A 20,820-nucleotide genomic window follows, 5' to 3' on the forward strand; every position below is an offset into this window, starting at 1 on the left:
CAGCTGTCTTTCAGCCAGCCCTTGCCCACCAGGCTCCTGTAGTCTCCCACATCCCCACACAGGCCAACTGCAAGCCCTCCCCCTGCTTCATAGGGCCGCAGCCTGCATTCTCTCATCCTTCCACACTCCTCCACCCCTCCATTTCGGAATGCCAGGCACTGACCAGTGGGGTACCGCACGGATCAGTACTGGGACCGCAGCTTTTTACAATCTATCTTCAGGATATACAAGATGGTATTAGCAATAACATTCGCAAATTTCATCAGCTGGGTGGCAGGGTGAAATGTGATGAGGATCTTAGGAGATTACAGGGTGACCTGGACAAGTTAGGTGAGTGCTCAGATGCATGGCAGATGCACTTTCACGTGGATAAATGGATCCTTATCCACTTTGGTGGCAAGAACAGGAAGGCAGATTACCACCTAAGTGGAATCAATTTAGGTAAAGGGGCAGTACAGAGAGATCTGGGGGTTCTTGTACACCACTCAATGAAGGTAAGCATGCAGGTACAGCAGGTAGTGAAGAAGGCTAATAGCATGCTGGCCTTCATAACAAGAGGGATTGAGTATAGAAGCAAAGAGGTCCTTCTGCAGCTGTACAGGGCCCTGGTGAGACCACACCTGGAGTACTGTGTGCAGTTCTGGTCTCCAAATTTGAGGAGAGACATTCTGGCTATTGAGGGAATGCAGCGTAGGTTCACGAGGTCAATTCCTGGAATGGCGGGATTACCTTACACTGAAAGACTGGAGCGACTGGGCTTGTGTACCCTTGAGTTTAGAAGACTGAGAGGGGATCTGGTTGAGACATATAAGATGATCAAAGGATTGGACACTCTGGCGGCAGGCAACATGTTTCCGCTGCGGGGTGAGTGCCGAAACAGAGGACACAGCTTAAAAATACGGGGTAGACCATTTAGGACAGAGATGAGGAGAAACTTCTTCACCCAGAGAGTGGTGGCTGTGTGGAATGCTCTGCCCCAGAGGGCAGTGGAGGCCCAGTCTCTGGATTCATTTAAGAAAGAGTTGGATAGAGCTCTCAAGGATAGTGGAATCAAGGGTTATGGAGATAAGGCAGGAACAGGATACTGATTAAGGATGATCAGCCATGATCATATTGAATGGTGGTGCAGGCTGGAAGGGCAGAATGGCCAACTCCTGCACCTATTGTCTATTGTCCGCCTTTCCTGACTGCCACCCGCAGACAGCGTGCAGCCCCAATCCCTTTCTTTCCGCCTTTCTTGCTGATTTTGGCAGCGCTCCGCTCTCCTCCCCTCCGTGTCTCGTGCCTGCAGGAGACTGATGCCAGGCACAGCAGCAGCAGCAAAAATAACCTGCCGCTCCATTGCCTGGCACAAGACAAGTGCAGAGGGGTGACTTGAGCAGCCACTGCTGGCGGAAAAAGCCTACTGCACCTGGTATTCCCAGGCGGTCTCCCATCCAAGTACTAACCAGGCCTGAGTCTGCTTAGCTTCCGAGATCAGACGAGATCGGGTGTTTTCCGACTAGTATTGCCGTAGGCGCTGGCCCCTGCCTTTTCTCCCTACTTCAAGGCGTGCTGGCCAGCCACATTTTCTTTCTTGCTCTTTCTCTTTATCCCCTTTGGCTTTTTTTTCTCTTTTCTCTTTGCTCTTCCTCCTCCGTGCGTGCTTCCCTCCCTCCGTCCCTCCAGCTGCCTTTCAGCCAGCCCTTGCCCACCAGGCTCCTGTAGTCTCCCACATCCCCACACAGGCCAACTGCAAGCCCTCCCCCTGCTTCATAGGGCCGCAGCCTGCATTCTCTCATCCTTCCACACTCCTCCACCCCTCCATTTCGGAATGCCAGGCACTGACCAGTGGGGTACCGCACGGATCAGTACTGGGACCGCAGCTTTTTACAATCTATCTTCAGGATATACAAGGTGGTATTAGCAATAACATTCGCAAATTTCATCAGCTGGGTGGCAGGGTGAAATGTGATGAGGATCTTAGGAGATTACAGGGTGACCTGGACAAGTTAGGTGAGTGCTCAGATGCATGGCAGATGCACTTTCGCGTGGATAAATGGATCCTTATCCACTTTGGTGGCAAGAACAGGAAGGCAGATTACTACCTAAGTGGAATCAATTTAGGTAAAGGGGCAGTACAGAGAGATCTGGGGGTTCTTGTACACCACTCAATGAAGGTAAGCATGCAGGTACAGCAGGTAGTGAAGAAGGTCAATAGCATGCTGGCCTTCATAACAAGAGGGATTGAGTATAGAAGCAAAGAGGTCCTTCTGCAGCTGTACAGGGCCCTGGTGAGACCACACCTGGAGTACTATGTGCAGTTCTGGTCTCCAAATTTGAGGAGAGACATTCTGGCTATTGAGGGAATGCAGCGTAGGTTCACGAGGTCAATTCCTGGAATGGCGGGATTACCTTACACTGAAAGACTGGAGCGACTGGGCTTGTGTACCCTTGAGTTTAGAAGACTGAGAGGGGATCTGGTTGAGACATATAAGATGATCAAAGGATTGGACACTCTGGCGGCAGGCAACATGTTTCCGCTGCGGGGTGAGTGCCGAAACAGAGGACACAGCTTAAAAATACGGGGTAGACCATTTAGGACAGAGATGAGGAGAAACTTCTTCACCCAGAGAGTGGTGGCTGTGTGGAATGCTCTGCCCCAGAGGGCAGTGGAGGCCCAGTCTCTGGATTCATTTAAGAAAGAGTTGGATAGAGCTCTCAAGGATAGTGGAATCAAGGGTTATGGAGATAAGGCAGGAACAGGATACTGATTAAGGATGATCAGCCATGATCATATTGAATGGTGGTGCAGGCTGGAAGGGCAGAATGGCCAACTCCTGCACCTATTGTCTATTGTCCGCCTTTCCTGACTGCCACCCGCAGACAGCGTGCAGCTCCAATCCCTTTCTTTCCGCCTTTCTTGCTGATTTTGGCAGCGCTCCGCTCTCCTCCCCTCCGTGTCTCGTGCCTGCAGGAGACTGATGCCAGGCACAGCAGCAGCAGCAAAAATAACCTGCCGCTCCATTGCCTGGCACAAGACAAGTGCAGAGGGGTGACTTGAGCAGCCACTGCTGGCGGAAAAAGCCTACTGCACCTGGTATTCCCAGGCGGTCTCCCATCCAAGTACTAACCAGGCCTGAGTCTGCTTAGCTTCCGAGATCAGGCGTTTTCAGTCTAGTTCGGGCATTTTCAGACTAGCATGGCCGTAGGCGCTGGCCCCTGCCTTTTCTCCCTACTTCAAGGCGTGCTGGCCAGCCACATTTTCTTTCTTGCTCTTTCTCTTTATCCCCTTTGGCTTTTTTTTCTCTTTTCTCTTTGCTCTTCCTCCTCCGTGCGTGCTTCCCTCCCTCCGTCCCTCCAGCTGCCTTTCAGCCAGCCCTTGCCCACCAGGCTCCTGTAGTCTCCCACATCCCCACACAGGCCAACTGCAAGCCCTCCCCCTGCTTCATAGGGCCGCAGCCTGCATTCTCTCATCCTTCCACACTCCTCCACCCCTCCATTTCGGAATGCCAGGCACTGACCAGTGGGGTACCGCACGGATCAGTACTGGGACCGCAGCTTTTTACAATCTATCTTCAGGATATACAAGATGGTATTAGCAATAACATTCGCAAATTTCATCAGCTGGGTGGCAGGGTGAAATGTGATGAGGATCTTAGGAGATTACAGGGTGACCTGGACAAGTTAGGTGAGTGCTCAGATGCATGGCAGATGCACTTTCACGTGGATAAATGGATCCTTATCCACTTTGGTGGCAAGAACAGGAAGGCAGATTACCACCTAAGTGGAATCAATTTAGGTAAAGGGGCAGTACAGAGAGATCTGGGGGTTCTTGTACACCACTCAATGAAGGTAAGCATGCAGGTACAGCAGGTAGTGAAGAAGGCTAATAGCATGCTGGCCTTCATAACAAGAGGGATTGAGTATAGAAGCAAAGAGGTCCTTCTGCAGCTGTACAGGGCCCTGGTGAGACCACACCTGGAGTACTGTGTGCAGTTCTGGTCTCCAAATTTGAGGAGAGACATTCTGGCTATTGAGGGAATGCAGCGTAGGTTCACGAGGTCAATTCCTGGAATGGCGGGATTACCTTACACTGAAAGACTGGAGCGACTGGGCTTGTGTACCCTTGAGTTTAGAAGACTGAGAGGGGATCTGGTTGAGACATATAAGATGATCAAAGGATTGGACACTCTGGCGGCAGGCAACATGTTTCCGCTGCGGGGTGAGTGCCGAAACAGAGGACACAGCTTAAAAATACGGGGTAGACCATTTAGGACAGAGATGAGGAGAAACTTCTTCACCCAGAGAGTGGTGGCTGTGTGGAATGCTCTGCCCCAGAGGGCAGTGGAGGCCCAGTCTCTGGATTCATTTAAGAAAGAGTTGGATAGAGCTCTCAAGGATAGTGGAATCAAGGGTTATGGAGATAAGGCAGGAACAGGATACTGATTAAGGATGATCAGCCATGATCATATTGAATGGTGGTGCAGGCTGGAAGGGCAGAATGGCCAACTCCTGCACCTATTGTCTATTGTCCGCCTTTCCTGACTGCCACCCGCAGACAGCGTGCAGCCCCAATCCCTTTCTTTCCGCCTTTCTTGCTGATTTTGGCAGCGCTCCGCTCTCCTCCCCTCCGTGTCTCGTGCCTGCAGGAGACTGATGCCAGGCACAGCAGCAGCAGCAGCAAAAATAACCTGCCGCTCCATTGCCTGGCACAAGACAAGTGCAGAGGGGTGACTTGAGCAGCCACTGCTGGCGGAAAAAGCCTACTGCACCTGGTATTCCCAGGCGGTCTCCCACCCACGTACTAACCAGGCCTGAGTCTGCTTAGCTTCCGAGATCAGACGAGATCGGGTGTTTTCCGACTAGTATGGCCGTAGGCGCTGGCCCCTGCCTTTTCTCCCTACTTCAAGGCGTGCTGGCCAGCCACATTTTCTTTCTTGCTCTTTCTCTTTATCCCCTTTGGCTTTTTTTTCTCTTTTCTCTTTGCTCTTCCTCCTCCGTGCGTGCTTCCCTCCCTCCGTCCCTCCAGCTGTCTTTCAGCCAGCCCTTGCCCACCAGGCTCCTGTAGTCTCCCACATCCCCACACAGGCCAACTGCAAGCCCTCCCCCTGCTTCATAGGGCCGCAGCCTGCATTCTCTCATCCTTCCACACTCCTCCACCCCTCCATTTCGGAATGCCAGGCACTGACCAGTGGGGTACCGCACGGATCAGTACTGGGACCGCAGCTTTTTACAATCTATCTTCAGGATATACAAGATGGTATTAGCAATAACATTCGCAAATTTCATCAGCTGGGTGGCAGGGTGAAATGTGATGAGGATCTTAGGAGATTACAGGGTGACCTGGACAAGTTAGGTGAGTGCTCAGATGCATGGCAGATGCACTTTCGCGTGGATAAATGGATCCTTATCCACTTTGGTGGCAAGAACAGGAAGGCAGATTACTACCTAAGTGGAATCAATTTAGGTAAAGGGGCAGTACAGAGAGATCTGGGGGTTCTTGTACACCACTCAATGAAGGTAAGCATGCAGGTACAGCAGGTAGTGAAGAAGGCCAATAGCATGCTGGCCTTCATAACAAGAGGGATTGAGTATAGAAGCAAAGAGGTCCTTCTGCAGCTGTACAGGGCCCTGGTGAGACCACACCTGGAGTACTATGTGCAGTTCTGGTCTCCAAATTTGAGGAGAGACATTCTGGCTATTGAGGGAATGCAGCGTAGGTTCACGAGGTCAATTCCTGGAATGGCGGGATTACCTTACACTGAAAGACTGGAGCGACTGGGCTTGTGTACCCTTGAGTTTAGAAGACTGAGAGGGGATCTGGTTGAGACATATAAGATGATCAAAGGATTGGACACTCTGGCGGCAGGCAACATGTTTCCGCTGCGGGGTGAGTGCCGAAACAGAGGACACAGCTTAAAAATACGGGGTAGACCATTTAGGACAGAGATGAGGAGAAACTTCTTCACCCAGAGAGTGGTGGCTGTGTGGAATGCTCTGCCCCAGAGGGCAGTGGAGGCCCAGTCTCTGGATTCATTTAAGAAAGAGTTGGATAGAGCTCTCAAGGATAGTGGAATCAAGGGTTATGGAGATAAGGCAGGAACAGGATACTGATTAAGGATGATCAGCCATGATCATATTGAATGGTGGTGCAGGCTGGAAGGGCAGAATGGCCAACTCCTGCACCTATTGTCTATTGTCCGCCTTTCCTGACTGCCACCCGCAGACAGCGTGCAGCCCCAATCCCTTTCTTTCCGCCTTTCTTGCTGATTTTGGCAGCGCTCCGCTCTCCTCCCCTCCGTGTCTCGTGCCTGCAGGAGACTGATGCCAGGCACAGCAGCAGCAGCAGCAAAAATAACCTGCCGCTCCATTGCCTGGCACAAGACAAGTGCAGAGGGGTGACTTGAGCAGCCACTGCTGGCGGAAAAAGCCTACTGCACCTGGTATTCCCAGGCGGTCTCCCATCCAAGTACTAACCAGGCCTGAGTCTGCTTAGCTTCGGAGATCAGGCGTTTTCAGACTAGTTCGGGCATTTTCAGACTAGCATGGCCGTAGGCGCTGGCCCCTGCCTTTTCTCCCTACTTCAAGGCGTGCTGGCCAGCCACATTTTCTTTCTTGCTCTTTCTCTTTATCCCCTTTGGCTTTTTTTTCTCTTTTCTCTTTGCTCTTCCTCCTCCGTGCGTGCTTCCCTCCCTCCGTCCCTCCAGCTGCCTTTCAGCCAGCCCTTGCCCACCAGGCTCCTGTAGTCTCCCACATCCCCACACAGGCCAACTGCAAGCCCTCCCCCTGCTTCATAGGGCCGCAGCCTGCATTCTCTCATCCTTCCACACTCCTCCACCCCTCCATTTCGGAATGCCAGGCACTGACCAGTGGGGTACCGCACGGATCAGTACTGGGACCGCAGCTTTTTACAATCTATCTTCAGGATATACAAGATGGTATTAGCAATAACATTCGCAAATTTCATCAGCTGGGTGGCAGGGTGAAATGTGATGAGGATCTTAGGAGATTACAGGGTGACCTGGACAAGTTAGGTGAGTGCTCAGATGCATGGCAGATGCACTTTCACGTGGATAAATGGATCCTTATCCACTTTGGTGGCAAGAACAGGAAGGCAGATTACCACCTAAGTGGAATCAATTTAGGTAAAGGGGCAGTACAGAGAGATCTGGGGGTTCTTGTACACCACTCAATGAAGGTAAGCATGCAGGTACAGCAGGTAGTGAAGAAGGCTAATAGCATGCTGGCCTTCATAACAAGAGGGATTGAGTATAGAAGCAAAGAGGTCCTTCTGCAGCTGTACAGGGCCCTGGTGAGACCACACCTGGAGTACTGTGTGCAGTTCTGGTCTCCAAATTTGAGGAGAGACATTCTGGCTATTGAGGGAATGCAGCGTAGGTTCACGAGGTCAATTCCTGGAATGGCGGGATTACCTTACACTGAAAGACTGGAGCGACTGGGCTTGTGTACCCTTGAGTTTAGAAGACTGAGAGGGGATCTGGTTGAGACATATAAGATGATCAAAGGATTGGACACTCTGGCGGCAGGCAACATGTTTCCGCTGCGGGGTGAGTGCCGAAACAGAGGACACAGCTTAAAAATACGGGGTAGACCATTTAGGACAGAGATGAGGAGAAACTTCTTCACCCAGAGAGTGGTGGCTGTGTGGAATGCTCTGCCCCAGAGGGCAGTGGAGGCCCAGTCTCTGGATTCATTTAAGAAAGAGTTGGATAGAGCTCTCAAGGATAGTGGAATCAAGGGTTATGGAGATAAGGCAGGAACAGGATACTGATTAAGGATGATCAGCCATGATCATATTGAATGGTGGTGCAGGCTGGAAGGGCAGAATGGCCAACTCCTGCACCTATTGTCTATTGTCCGCCTTTCCTGACTGCCACCCGCAGACAGCGTGCAGCCCCAATCCCTTTCTTTCCGCCTTTCTTGCTGATTTTGGCAGCGCTCCGCTCTCCTCCCCTCCGTGTCTCGTGCCTGCAGGAGACTGATGCCAGGCACAGCAGCAGCAGCAGCAAAAATAACCTGCCGCTCCATTGCCTGGCACAAGACAAGTGCAGAGGGGTGACTTGAGCAGCCACTGCTGGCGGAAAAAGCCTACTGCACCTGGTATTCCCAGGCGGTCTCCCATCCAAGTACTAACCAGGCCGGAGTCTGCTTAGTTTCCGAGATCAGACGAGATCAGGCGTTTTCAGACTAGTATGGCCGTAGGCGCTGGCCCCTGCCTTTTCTCCCTACTTCAAGGCGTGCTGGCCAGCCACATTTTCTTTCTTGCTCTTTCTCTTTATCCCCTTTGGCTTTTTTTTCTCTTTTCTCTTTGTTCTTCCTCCTCCGTGCGTGCTTCCCTCCCTCCGTCCCTCCAGCTGCCTTTCAGCCAGCCCTTGCCCACCAGGCTCCTGTAGTCTCCCACATCCCCACACAGGCCAACTGCAAGCCCTCCCCCTGCTTCATAGGGCCGCAGCCTGCATTCTCTCATCCTTCCACACTCCTCCACCCCTCCATTTCGGAATGCCGGGCACTGACCAGTGGGGTACCGCACGGATCAGTACTGGGACCGCAGCTTTTTACAATCTATCTTCAGGATATACAAGATGGTATTAGCAATAACATTTGCAAATTTCATCAGCTGGGTGGCAGGGTGAAATGTGATGAGGATGTTAGGAGATTACAGGGTGACCTGGACAAGTTAGGTGAGTGCTCAGATGCATGGCAGATGCACTTTCACGTGGATAAATGGATCCTTATCCACTTTGGTGGCAAGAACAGGAAGGCAGATTACCACCTAAGTGGAATCAATTTAGGTAAAGGGGCAGTACAGAGAGATCTGGGGGTTCTTGTACACCACTCAATGAAGGTAAGCATGCAGGTACAGCAGGTAGTGAAGAAGGCTAATAGCATGCTGGCCTTCATAACAAGAGGGATTGAGTATAGAAGCAAAGAGGTCCTTCTGCAGCTGTACAGGGCCCTGGTGAGACCACACCTGGAGTACTGTGTGCAGTTCTGGTCTCCAAATTTGAGGAGAGACATTCTGGCTATTGAGGGAATGCAGCGTAGGTTCACGAGGTCAATTCCTGGAATGGCGGGATTACCTTACACTGAAAGACTGGAGCGACTTGAGTTTAGAAGACTGAGAGGGGATCTGGTTGAGACATATAAGATGATCAAAGGATTGGACACTCTGGCGGCAGGCAACATGTTTCCGCTGCGGGGTGAGTGCCGAAACAGAGGACACAGCTTAAAAATACGGGGTAGACCATTTAGGACAGAGATGAGGAGAAACTTCTTCACCCAGAGAGTGGTGGCTGTGTGGAATGCTCTGCCCCAGAGGGCAGTGGAGGCCCAGTCTCTGGATTCATTTAAGAAAGAGTTGGATAGAGCTCTCAAGGATAGTGGAATCAAGGGTTATGGAGATAAGGCAGGAACAGGATACTGATTAAGGATGATCAGCCATGATCATATTGAATGGTGGTGCAGGCTGGAAGGGCAGAATGGCCAACTCCTGCACCTATTGTCTATTGTCCGCCTTTCCTGACTGCCACCCGCAGACAGCGTGCAGCCCCAATCCCTTTCTTTCCGCCTTTCTTGCTGATTTTGGCAGCGCTCCGCTCTCCTCCCCTCCGTGTCTCGTGCCTGCAGGAGACTGATGCCAGGCACAGCAGCAGCAGCAAAAATAACCTGCCGCTCCATTGCCTGGCACAAGACAAGTGCAGAGGGGTGACTTGAGCAGCCACTGCTGGCGGAAAAAGCCTACTGCACCTGGTATTCCCAGGCGGTCTCCCATCCAAGTACTAACCAGGCCTGAGTCTGCTTAGCTTCGGAGATCAGGCGTTTTCAGACTAGTTCGGGCATTTTCAGACTAGCATGGCCGTAGGCGCTGGCCCCTGCCTTTTCTCCCTACTTCAAGGCGTGCTGGCCAGCCACATTTTCTTTCTTGCTCTTTCTCTTTATCCCCTTTGGCTTTTTTTTCTCTTTTCTCTTTGCTCTTCCTCCTCCGTGCGTGCTTCCCTCCCTCCGTCCCTCCAGCTGCCTTTCAGCCAGCCCTTGCCCACCAGGCTCCTGTAGTCTCCCACATCCCCACACAGGCCAACTGCAAGCCCTCCCCCTGCTTCATAGGGCCGCAGCCTGCATTCTCTCATCCTTCCACACTCCTCCACCCCTCCATTTCGGAATGCCAGGCACTGACCAGTGGGGTACCGCACGGATCAGTACTGGGACCGCAGCTTTTTACAATCTATCTTCAGGATATACAAGATGGTATTAGCAATAACATTCGCAAATTTCATCAGCTGGGTGGCAGGGTGAAATGTGATGAGGATCTTAGGAGATTACAGGGTGACCTGGACAAGTTAGGTGAGTGCTCAGATGCATGGCAGATGCACTTTCACGTGGATAAATGGATCCTTATCCACTTTGGTGGCAAGAACAGGAAGGCAGATTACCACCTAAGTGGAATCAATTTAGGTAAAGGGGCAGTACAGAGAGATCTGGGGGTTCTTGTACACCACTCAATGAAGGTAAGCATGCAGGTACAGCAGGTAGTGAAGAAGGCTAATAGCATGCTGGCCTTCATAACAAGAGGGATTGAGTATAGAAGCAAAGAGGTCCTTCTGCAGCTGTACAGGGCCCTGGTGAGACCACACCTGGAGTACTGTGTGCAGTTCTGGTCTCCAAATTTGAGGAGAGACATTCTGGCTATTGAGGGAATGCAGCGTAGGTTCACGAGGTCAATTCCTGGAATGGCGGGATTACCTTACACTGAAAGACTGGAGCGACTGGGCTTGTGTACCCTTGAGTTTAGAAGACTGAGAGGGGATCTGGTTGAGACATATAAGATTAATCAAAGGATTGGACACCCTGGCGGCAGGCAACATGTTTCCGCTGCGGGGTGAGTGCCGAAACAGAGGACACAGCTTAAAAATACGGGGTAGACCATTTAGGACAGAGATGAGGAGAAACTTCTTCACCCAGAGAGTGGTGGCTGTGTGGAATGCTCTGCCCCAGAGGGCAGTGGAGGCCCAGTCTCTGGATTCATTTAAGAAAGAGTTGGATAGAGCTCTCAAGGATAGTGGAATCAAGGGTTATGGAGATAAGGCAGGAACAGGATACTGATTAAGGATGATCAGCCATGATCATATTGAATGGTGGTGCAGGCTGGAAGGGCAGAATGGCCAACTCCTGCACCTATTGTCTATTGTCCGCCTTTCCTGACTGCCACCCGCAGACAGCGTGCAGCCCCAATCCCTTTCTTTCCGCCTTTCTTGCTGATTTTGGCAGCGCTCCGCTCTCCTCCCCTCCGTGTCTCGTGCCTGCAGGAGACTGATGCCAGGCACAGCAGCAGCAGCAAAAATAACCTGCCGCTCCATTGCCTGGCACAAGACAAGTGCAGAGGGGTGACTTGAGCAGCCACTGCTGGCGGAAAAAGCCTACTGCACCTGGTATTCCCAGGCGGTCTCCCATCCAAATACTAACCAGGCCGGAGTCTGCTTAGTTTCCGAGATCAGACGTTTTCAGACTAGTATGGCCGTAGGCGCTGGCCCCTGCCTTTTCTCCCTACTTCAAGGCGTGCTGGCCAGCCACATTTTCTTTCTTGCTCTTTCTCTTTATCCCCTTTGGCTTTTTTTTCTCTTTTCTCTTTGTTCTTCCTCCTCCGTGCGTGCTTCCCTCCCTCCGTCCCTCCAGCTGCCTTTCAGCCAGCCCTTGCCCACCAGGCTCCTGTAGTCTCCCACATCCCCACACAGGCCAACTGCAAGCCCTCCCCCTGCTTCATAGGGCCGCAGCCTGCATTCTCTCATCCTTCCACACTCCTCCACCCCTCCATTTCGGAATGCCGGGCACTGACCAGTGGGGTACCGCACGGATCAGTACTGGGACCGCAGCTTTTTACAATCTATCTTCAGGATATACAAGATGGTATTAGCAATAACATTTGCAAATTTCATCAGCTGGGTGGCAGGGTGAAATGTGATGAGGATGTTAGGAGATTACAGGGTGACCTGGACAAGTTAGGTGAGTGCTCAGATGCATGGCAGATGCACTTTCACGTGGATAAATGGATCCTTATCCACTTTGGTGGCAAGAACAGGAAGGCAGATTACCACCTAAGTGGAATCAATTTAGGTAAAGGGGCAGTACAGAGAGATCTGGGGGTTCTTGTACACCACTCAATGAAGGTAAGCATGCAGGTACAGCAGGTAGTGAAGAAGGCTAATAGCATGCTGGCCTTCATAACAAGAGGGATTGAGTATAGAAGCAAAGAGGTCCTTCTGCAGCTGTACAGGGCCCTGGTGAGACCACACCTGGAGTACTGTGTGCAGTTCTGGTCTCCAAATTTGAGGAGAGACATTCTGGCTATTGAGGGAATGCAGCGTAGGTTCACGAGGTCAATTCCTGGAATGGCGGGATTACCTTACACTGAAAGACTGGAGCGACTTGAGTTTAGAAGACTGAGAGGGGATCTGGTTGAGACATATAAGATGATCAAAGGATTGGACACTCTGGCGGCAGGCAACATGTTTCCGCTGCGGGGTGAGTGCCGAAACAGAGGACACAGCTTAAAAATACGGGGTAGACCATTTAGGACAGAGATGAGGAGAAACTTCTTCACCCAGAGAGTGGTGGCTGTGTGGAATGCTCTGCCCCAGAGGGCAGTGGAGGCCCAGTCTCTGGATTCATTTAAGAAAGAGTTGGATAGAGCTCTCAAGGATAGTGGAATCAAGGGTTATGGAGATAAGGCAGGAACAGGATACTGATTAAGGATGATCAGCCATGATCATATTGAATGGTGGTGCAGGCTGGAAGGGCAGAATGGCCAACTCCTGCACCTATTGTCTATTGTCCGCCTTTCCTGACTGCCACCCGCAGACAGCGTGCAGCCCCAATCCCTTTCTTTCCGCCTTTCTTGCTGATTTTGGCAGCGCTCCGCTCTCCTCCCCTCCGTGTCTCGTGCCTGCAGGAGACTGATGCCAGGCACAGCAGCAGCAGCAAAAATAACCTGCCGCTCCATTGCCTGGCACAAGACAAGTGCAGAGGGGTGACTTGAGCAGCCACTGCTGGCGGAAAAAGCCTACTGCACCTGGTATTCCCAGGCGGTCTCCCATCCAAGTACTAACCAGGCCTGAGTCTGCTTAGCTTCCGAGATCAGACGAGATCGGGCGTTTTCAGACTAGTATGGCTGCAGGCGCTGGCCCCTGCCTTTTCTCCCTACTTCAAGGCGTGCTGGCCAGCCACATTTTCTTTCTTGCTCTTTCTCTTTATCCCCTTTGGCTTTTTTTTCTCTTTTCTCTTTGCTCTTCCTCCTCCGTGCGTGCTTCCCTCCCTCCGTCCCTCCAGCTGCCTTTCAGCCAGCCCTTGCCCACCAGGCTCCTGTAGTCTCCCACATCCCCACACAGGCCAACTGCAAGCCCTCCCCCTGCTTCATAGGGCCGCAGCCTGCATTCTCTCATCCTTCCACACTCCTCCACCCCTCCATTTCGGAATGCCGGGCACTGACCAGTGGGGTACCGCACGGATCAGTACTGGGACCGCAGCTTTTTACAATCTATCTTCAGGATATACAAGATGGTATTAGCAATAACATTCGCAAATTTCATCAGCTGGGTGGCAGGGTGAAATGTGATGAGGATGTTAGGAGATTACAGGGTGACCTGGACAAGTTAGGTGAGTGCTCAGATGCATGGCAGATGCACTTTCACGTGGATAAATGGATCCTTATCCACTTTGGTGGCAAGAACAGGAAGGCAGATTACCACCTAAGTGGAATCAATTTAGGTAAAGGGGCAGTACAGAGAGATCTGGGGGTTCTTGTACACCACTCAATGAAGGTAAGCATGCAGGTACAGCAGGTAGTGAAGAAGGCTAATAGCATGCTGGCCTTCATAACAAGAGGGATTGAGTATAGAAGCAAAGAGGTCCTTCTGCAGCTGTACAGGGCCCTGGTGAGACCACACCTGGAGTACTGTGTGCACTTCTGGTCTCCAAATTTGAGGAGAGACATTCTGGCTATTGAGGGAATGCAGCGTAGGTTCACGAGGTCAATTCCTGGAATGGCGGGATTACCTTACACTGAAAGACTGGAGCGACTGGGCTTGTGTACCCTTGTGTTTAGAAGACTGAGAGGGGATCTGGTTGAGACATATAAGATGATCAAAGGATTGGACACTCTGGCGGCAGGCAACATGTTTCCGCTGCGGGGTGAGTGCCGAAACAGAGGACACAGCTTAAAAATACGGGGTAGACCATTTAGGACAGAGATGAGGAGAAACTTCTTCACCCAGAGAGTGGTGGCTGTGTGGAATGCTCTGCCCCAGAGGGCAGTGGAGGCCCAGTCTCTGGATTCATTTAAGAAAGAGTTGGATAGAGCTCTCAAGGATAGTGGAATCAAGGGTTATGGAGATAAGGCAGGAACAGGATACTGATTAAGGATGATCAGCCATGATCATATTGAATGGTGGTGCAGGCTGGAAGGGCAGAATGGCCAACTCCTGCACCTATTGTCTATTGTCCGCCTTTCCTGACTGCCACCCGCAGACTGCGTGCAGCCCCAATCCCTTTCTTTCCGCCTTTCTTGCTGATTTTGGCAGCGCTCCGCTCTCCTCCCCTCCGTGTCTCGTGCCTGCAGGAGACTGATGCCAGGCACAGCAGCAGCAGCAGCAAAAATAACCTGCCGCTCCATTGCCTGGCACAAGACAAGTGCAGAGGGGTGACTTGAGCAGCCACTGCTGGCGGAAAAAGCCTACTGCACCTGGTATTCCCAGGCGGTCTCCCATCCAAGTACTAACCAGGCCTGAGTCTGCTTAGCTTCCGAGATCAGACGAGATCGGGCGTTTTCAGACTAGTATGGCCATAGGCGCTGGCCCCTGCCTTTTCTCCTTACTTCAAGGCGTGCTGGCCAGCCACATTTTCTTTCTTGCTCTTTCTCTTTATCCCCTTTGGCTTTTTTTTCTCTTTTCTCTTTGCTCTTCCTCCTCCGTGCGTGCTTCCCTCCCTCCGTCCCTCCAGCTGCCTTTCAGCCAGCCCTTGCCCACCAGGCTCCTGTAGTCTCCCACATCCCCACACAGGCCAACTGCAAGCCCTCCCCCTGCTTCATAGGGCCGCAGCCTGCATTCTCTCATCCTTCCACACTCCTCCACCCCTCCATTTCGGAATGCCGGGCACTGACCAGTGGGGTACCGCACGGATCAGTACTGGGACCGCAGCTTTTTACAATCTATCTTCAGGATATACAAGATGGTATTAGCAATAACATTCGCAAATTTCATCAGCTGGGTGGCAGGGTGAAATGTGATGAGGATGTTCGGAGATTACAGGGTGACCTGGACAAGTTAGGTGAGTGCTCAGATGCATGGCAGATGCACTTTCGCGTGGATAAATGGATCCTTATCCACTTTGGTGGCAAGAACAGGAAGGCAGATTACCACCTAAGTGGAATCAATTTAGGTAAAGGGGCAGTACAGAGAGATCTGGGGGTTCTTGTACACCACTCAATGAAGGTAAGCATGCAGGTACAGCAGGTAGTGAAGAAGGCCAATAGCATGCTGGCCTTCATAACAAGAGGGATTGAGTATAGAAGCAAAGAGGTCCTTCTGCAGCTGTACAGGGCCCTGGTGAGACCACACCTGGAGTACTGTGTGCAGTTCTGGTCTCCAAATTTGAGGAGAGACATTCTGGCTATTGAGGGAATGCAGCGTAGGTTCACGAGGTCAATTCCTGGAATGGCGGGATTACCTTACACTGAAAGACTGGAGCGACTGGGCTTGTGTACCCTTGAGTTTAGAAGACTGAGAGGGGATCTGGTTGAGACATATAAGATGATCAAAGGATTGGACACTCTGGCGGCAGGCAACATGTTTCCGCTGCGGGGTGAGTGCCGAAACAGAGGACACAGCTTAAAAATACGGGGTAGACCATTTAGGACAGAGATGAGGAGAAACTTCTTCACCCAGAGAGTGGTGGCTGTGTGGAATGCTCTGCCCCAGAGGGCAGTGGAGGCCCAGTCTCTGGATTCATTTAAGAAAGAGTTGGATAGAGCTCTCAAGGATAGTGGAATCAAGGGTTATGGAGATAAGGCAGGAACAGGATACTGATTAAGGATGATCAGCCATGATCATATTGAATGGTGGTGCAGGCTGGAAGGGCAGAATGGCCAACTCCTGCACCTATTGTCTATTGTCCGCCTTTCCTGACTGCCACCCGCAGACAGCGTGCAGCCCCAATCCCTTTCTTTCCGCCTTTCTTGCTGATTTTGGCAGCGCTCCGCTCTCCTCCCCTCCGTGTCTCGTGCCTGCAGGAGACTGATGCCAGGCACAGCAGCAGCAGCAGCAAAAATAACCTGCCGCTCCATTGCCTGGCACAAGACAAGTGCAGAGGGGTGACTTGAGCAGCCACTGCTGGCGGAAAAAGCCTACTGCACCTGGTATTCCCAGGCGGTCTCCCATCCAAGTACTAACCAGGCCTGAGTCTGCTTAGCTTCCGAGATCAGACGAGATCAGGCGTTTTCAGACTAGTATGGCCGTAGGCGCTGGCCCCTGCCTTTTCTCCCTACTTCAAGGCGTGCTGGCCAGCCACATTTTCTTTCTTGCTCTTTCTCTTTATCCCCTTTGGCTTTTTTTTCTCTTTTCTCTTTGCTCTTCCTCCTCCGTGCGTGCTTCCCTCCCTCCGTCCCTCCAGCTGCCTTTCAGCCAGCCCTTGCCCACCAGGCTCCTGTAGTCTCCCACATCCCCACACAGGCCAACTGCAAGCCCTCCCCCTGCTTCATAGGGCCGCAGCCTGCATTCTCTCATCCTTCCACACTCCTCCACCCCTCCATTTCGGAATGCCGGGCACTGACCAGTGGGGTACCGCACGGATCAGTACTGGGACCGCAGCTTTTTACAATCTATCTTCAGGATATACAAGATGGTATTAGCAATAACATTCGCAAATTTCATCAGCTGGGTGGCAGGGTGAAATGTGATGAGGATGTTAGGAGATTACAGGGTGACCTGGACAAGTTAGGTGAGTGCTCAGATGCATGGCAGATGCACTTTCGCGTGGATAAATGGATCCTTATCCACTTTGGTGGCAAGAACAGGAAGGCAGATTACCACCTAAGTGGAATCAATTTAGGTAAAGGGGCAGTACAGAGAGATCTGGGGGTTCTTGTACACCACTCAATGAAGGTAAGCATGCAGGTACAGCAGGTAGTGAAGAAGGCTAATAGCATGCTGGCCTTCATAACAAGAGGGATTGAGTATAGAAGCAAAGAGGTCCTTCTGCAGCTGTACAGGGCCCTGGTGAGACCACACCTGGAGTACTGTGTGCAGTTCTGGTCTCCAAATTTGAGGAGAGACATTCTGGCTATTGAGGGAATGCAGCGTAGGTTCACGAGGTCAATTCCTGGAATGGCGGGATTACCTTACACTGAAAGACTGGAGCGACTGGGCTTGTGTACCCTTGAGTTTAGAAGACTGAGAGGGGATCTGGTTGAGACATATAAGATGATCAAAGGATTGGACACTCTGGCGGCAGGCAACATGTTTCCGCTGCGGGGTGAGTGCCGAAACAGAGGACACAGCTTAAAAATACGGGGTAGACCATTTAGGACAGAGATGAGGAGAAACTTCTTCACCCAGAGAGTGGTGGCTGTGTGGAATGCTCTGCCCCAGAGGGCAGTGGAGGCCCAGTCTCTGGATTCATTTAAGAAAGAGTTGGATAGAGCTCTCAAGGATAGTGGAATCAAGGGTTATGGAGATAAGGCAGGAACAGGATACTGATTAAGGATGATCAGCCATGATCATATTGAATGGTGGTGCAGGCTGGAAGGGCAGAATGGCCAACTCCTGCACCTATTGTCTATTGTCCGCCTTTCCTGACTGCCACCCGCAGACAGCGTGCAGCCCCAATCCCTTTCTTTCCGCCTTTCTTGCTGATTTTGGCAGCGCTCCGCTCTCCTCCCCTCCGTGTCTCGTGCCTGCAGGAGACTGATGCCAGGCACAGCAGCAGCAGCAAAAATAACCTGCCGCTCCATTGCCTGGCACAAGACAAGTGCAGAGGGGTGACTTGAGCAGCCACTGCTGGCGGAAAAAGCCTACTGCACCTGGTATTCCCAGGCGGTCTCCCATCCAAGTACTAACCAGGCCTGAGTCTGCTTAGCTTCCGAGATCAGACGAGATCAGGCGTTTTCAGACTAGTATGGACGTAGGCGCTGGCCCCTGCCTTTTCTCCCGACTTCAAGGCGTGCTGGCCAGCCACATTTTCTTTCTTGCTCTTTCTCTTTATCCCCTTTGGCTTTTTTTTCTCTTTTCTCTTTGCTCTTCCTCCTCCGTGCGTGCTTCCCTCCCTCCGTCCCTCCAGCTGCCTTTCAGCCAGCCCTTGCCCACCAGGCTCCTGTAGTCTCCCACATCCCCACACAGGCCAACTGCAAGCCCTCCCCCTGCTTCATAGGGCCGCAGCCTGCATTCTCTCATCCTTCCACACTCCTCCACCCCTCCATTTCGGAATGCCAGGCACTGACCAGTGGGGTACCGCACGGATCAGTACTGGGACCGCAGCTTTTTACAATCTATCTTCAGGATATACAAGATGGTATTAGCAATAACATTCGCAAATTTCATCAGCTGGGTGGCAGGGTGAAATGTGATGAGGATGTTAGGAGATTACAGGGTGACCTGGACAAGTTAGGTGAGTGCTCAGATGCATGGCAGATGCACTTTCGCGTGGATAAATGGATCCTTATCCACTTTGGTGGCAAGAACAGGAAGGCAGATTACCACCTAAGTGGAATCAATTTAGGTAAAGGGGCAGTACAGAGAGATCTGGGGGTTCTTGTACACCACTCAATGAAGGTAAGCATGCAGGTACAGCAGGTAGTGAAGAAGGCTAATAGCATGCTGGCCTTCATAACAAGAGGGATTGAGTATAGAAGCAAAGAGGTCCTTCTGCAGCTGTACAGGGCCCTGGTGAGACCACACCTGGAGTACTGTGTGCAGTTCTGGTCTCCAAATTTGAGGAGAGACATTCTGGCTATTGAGGGAATGCAGCGTAGGTTCACGAGGTCAATTCCTGGAATGGCGGGATTACCTTACACTGAAAGACTGGAGCGACTGGGCTTGTGTACCCTTGTGTTTAGAAGACTGAGAGGGGATCTGGTTGAGACATATAAGATGATCAAAGGATTGGACACTCTGGCGGCAGGCAACATGTTTCCGCTGCGGGGTGAGTGCCGAAACAGAGGACACAGCTTAAAAATACGGGGTAGACCATTTAGGACAGAGATGAGGAGAAACGTCTTCACCCAGAGAGTGGTGGCTGTGTGGAATGCTCTGCCCCAGAGGGCAGTGGAGGCCCAGTCTCTGGATTCATTTAAGAAAGAGTTGGATAGAGCTCTCAAGGATAGTGGAATCAAGGGTTATGGAGATAAGGCAGGAACAGGATACTGATTAAGGATGATCAGCCATGATCATATTGAATGGTGGTGCAGGCTGGAAGGGCAGAATGGCCAACTCCTGCACCTATTGTCTATTGTCCGCCTTTCCTGACTGCCACCCGCAGACAGCGTGCAGCCCCAATCCCTTTCTTTCCGCCTTTCTTGCTGATTTTGGCAGCGCTCCGCTCTCCTCCCCTCCGTGTCTCGTGCCTGCAGGAGACTGATGCCAGGCACAGCAGCAGCAGCAAAAATAACCTGCCGCTCCATTGCCTGGCACAAGACAAGTGCAGAGGGGTGACTTGAGCAGCCACTGCTGGCGGAAAAAGCCTACTGCACCTGGTATTCCCAGGCGGTCTCCCATCCAAGTACTAACCAGGCCTGAGTCTGCTTAGCTTTCGAGATCAGACGAGATCGGGCGTTTTCAGACTAGTATGGACGTAGGCGCTGGCCCCTGCCTTTTCTCCCTACTTCAAGGCGTGCTGGCCAGCCACATTTTCTTTCTTGCTCTTTCTCTTTATCCCCTTTGGCTTTTTTTTCTCTTTTCTCTTTGCTCTTCCTCCTCCGTGCGTGCTTCCCTCCCTCCGTCCCTCCAGCTGCCTTTCAGCCAGCCCTTGCCCACCAGGCTCCTGTAGTCTCCCACATCCCCACACAGGCCAACTGCAAGCCCTCCCCCTGCTTCATAGGGCCGCAGCCTGCATTCTCTCATCCTTCCACACTCCTCCACCCCTCCATTTCGGAATGCCAGGCACTGACCAGTGGGGTACCGCACGGATCAGTACTGGGACCGCAGCTTTTTACAATCTATCTTCAGGATATACAAGATGGTATTAGCAATAACATTCGCAAATTTCATCAGCTGGGTGGCAGGGTGAAATGTGATGAGGATGTTAGGAGATTACAGGGTGACCTGGACAAGTTAGGTGAGTGCTCAGATGCATGGCAGATGCACTTTCACGTGGATAAATGGATCCTTATCCACTTTGGTGGCAAGAACAGGAAGGCAGATTACCACCTAAGTGGAATCAATTTAGGTAAAGGGGCAGTACAGAGAGATCTGGGGGTTCTTGTACACCACTCAATGAAGGTAAGCATGCAGGTACAGCAGGTAGTGAAGAAGGCTAATAGCATGCTGGCCTTCATAACAAGAGGGATTGAGTATAGAAGCAAAGAGGTCCTTCTGCAGCTGTACAGGGCCCTGGTGAGACCACACCTGGAGTACTGTGTGCAGTTCTGGTCTCCAAATTTGAGGAGAGACATTCTGGCTATTGAGGGAATGCAGCGTAGGTTCACGAGGTCAATTCCTGGAATGGCGGGATTACCTTACACTGAAAGACTGGAGCGACTGGGCTTGTGTACCCTTGTGTTTAGAAGACTGAGAGGGGATCTGGTTGAGACATATAAGATGATCAAAGGATTGGACACTC

At 51.7% G+C, this 20,820-nt stretch overlaps 7 non-coding genes and 4 pseudogenes across 7 annotated transcripts; all 11 read right to left on the minus strand.

Moving 5' to 3' along the window:
* Nucleotides 1-1,399: 1,399 nt before the first annotated feature.
* On the minus strand, nucleotides 1,400-1,518 carry LOC148151187 (5S ribosomal RNA). The gene has a single exon (XR_015755599.1). It is a non-coding gene; the product is annotated as a 5S ribosomal RNA (ribosomal RNA).
* Nucleotides 1,519-3,064: 1,546 nt separating this feature from the next.
* LOC148151188 (5S ribosomal RNA) lies at nucleotides 3,065-3,193 on the minus strand (annotated as a pseudogene).
* Nucleotides 3,194-4,742: 1,549 nt separating this feature from the next.
* Nucleotides 4,743-4,861, minus strand: LOC148151189 (5S ribosomal RNA). The gene has a single exon (XR_015755835.1). It is a non-coding gene; the product is annotated as a 5S ribosomal RNA (ribosomal RNA).
* A 1,549-nt stretch (nucleotides 4,862-6,410) lies between these two features.
* LOC148151190 (5S ribosomal RNA) lies at nucleotides 6,411-6,539 on the minus strand (annotated as a pseudogene).
* Nucleotides 6,540-8,088: 1,549 nt separating this feature from the next.
* Nucleotides 8,089-8,207, minus strand: LOC148151191 (5S ribosomal RNA; annotated as a pseudogene).
* Nucleotides 8,208-9,738: 1,531 nt separating this feature from the next.
* Nucleotides 9,739-9,867, minus strand: LOC148151192 (5S ribosomal RNA; annotated as a pseudogene).
* Nucleotides 9,868-13,054: 3,187 nt separating this feature from the next.
* Nucleotides 13,055-13,173, minus strand: LOC148151193 (5S ribosomal RNA). The gene has a single exon (XR_015756718.1). It is a non-coding gene; the product is annotated as a 5S ribosomal RNA (ribosomal RNA).
* A 1,549-nt stretch (nucleotides 13,174-14,722) lies between these two features.
* On the minus strand, nucleotides 14,723-14,841 carry LOC148151194 (5S ribosomal RNA). The gene has a single exon (XR_015756681.1). It is a non-coding gene; the product is annotated as a 5S ribosomal RNA (ribosomal RNA).
* A 1,549-nt stretch (nucleotides 14,842-16,390) lies between these two features.
* On the minus strand, nucleotides 16,391-16,509 carry LOC148151195 (5S ribosomal RNA). The gene has a single exon (XR_015756784.1). It is a non-coding gene; the product is annotated as a 5S ribosomal RNA (ribosomal RNA).
* A 1,546-nt stretch (nucleotides 16,510-18,055) lies between these two features.
* Nucleotides 18,056-18,174, minus strand: LOC148151196 (5S ribosomal RNA). Its single transcript, XR_015756286.1, has one exon. It is a non-coding gene; the product is annotated as a 5S ribosomal RNA (ribosomal RNA).
* A 1,546-nt stretch (nucleotides 18,175-19,720) lies between these two features.
* Nucleotides 19,721-19,839, minus strand: LOC148151197 (5S ribosomal RNA). The gene has a single exon (XR_015756330.1). It is a non-coding gene; the product is annotated as a 5S ribosomal RNA (ribosomal RNA).
* Between the last annotated feature and the right edge of the window lie 981 nt (nucleotides 19,840-20,820).

Source organism: Chiloscyllium plagiosum, unplaced genomic scaffold, assembly GCF_037043375.1.
Source record: "Chiloscyllium plagiosum isolate Xiang-an unplaced genomic scaffold, Cpla_swu_hap1 HiC_scaffold_3, whole genome shotgun sequence".
In the NCBI taxonomy this organism is placed as follows: domain Eukaryota; kingdom Metazoa; phylum Chordata; class Chondrichthyes; order Orectolobiformes; family Hemiscylliidae; genus Chiloscyllium; species Chiloscyllium plagiosum.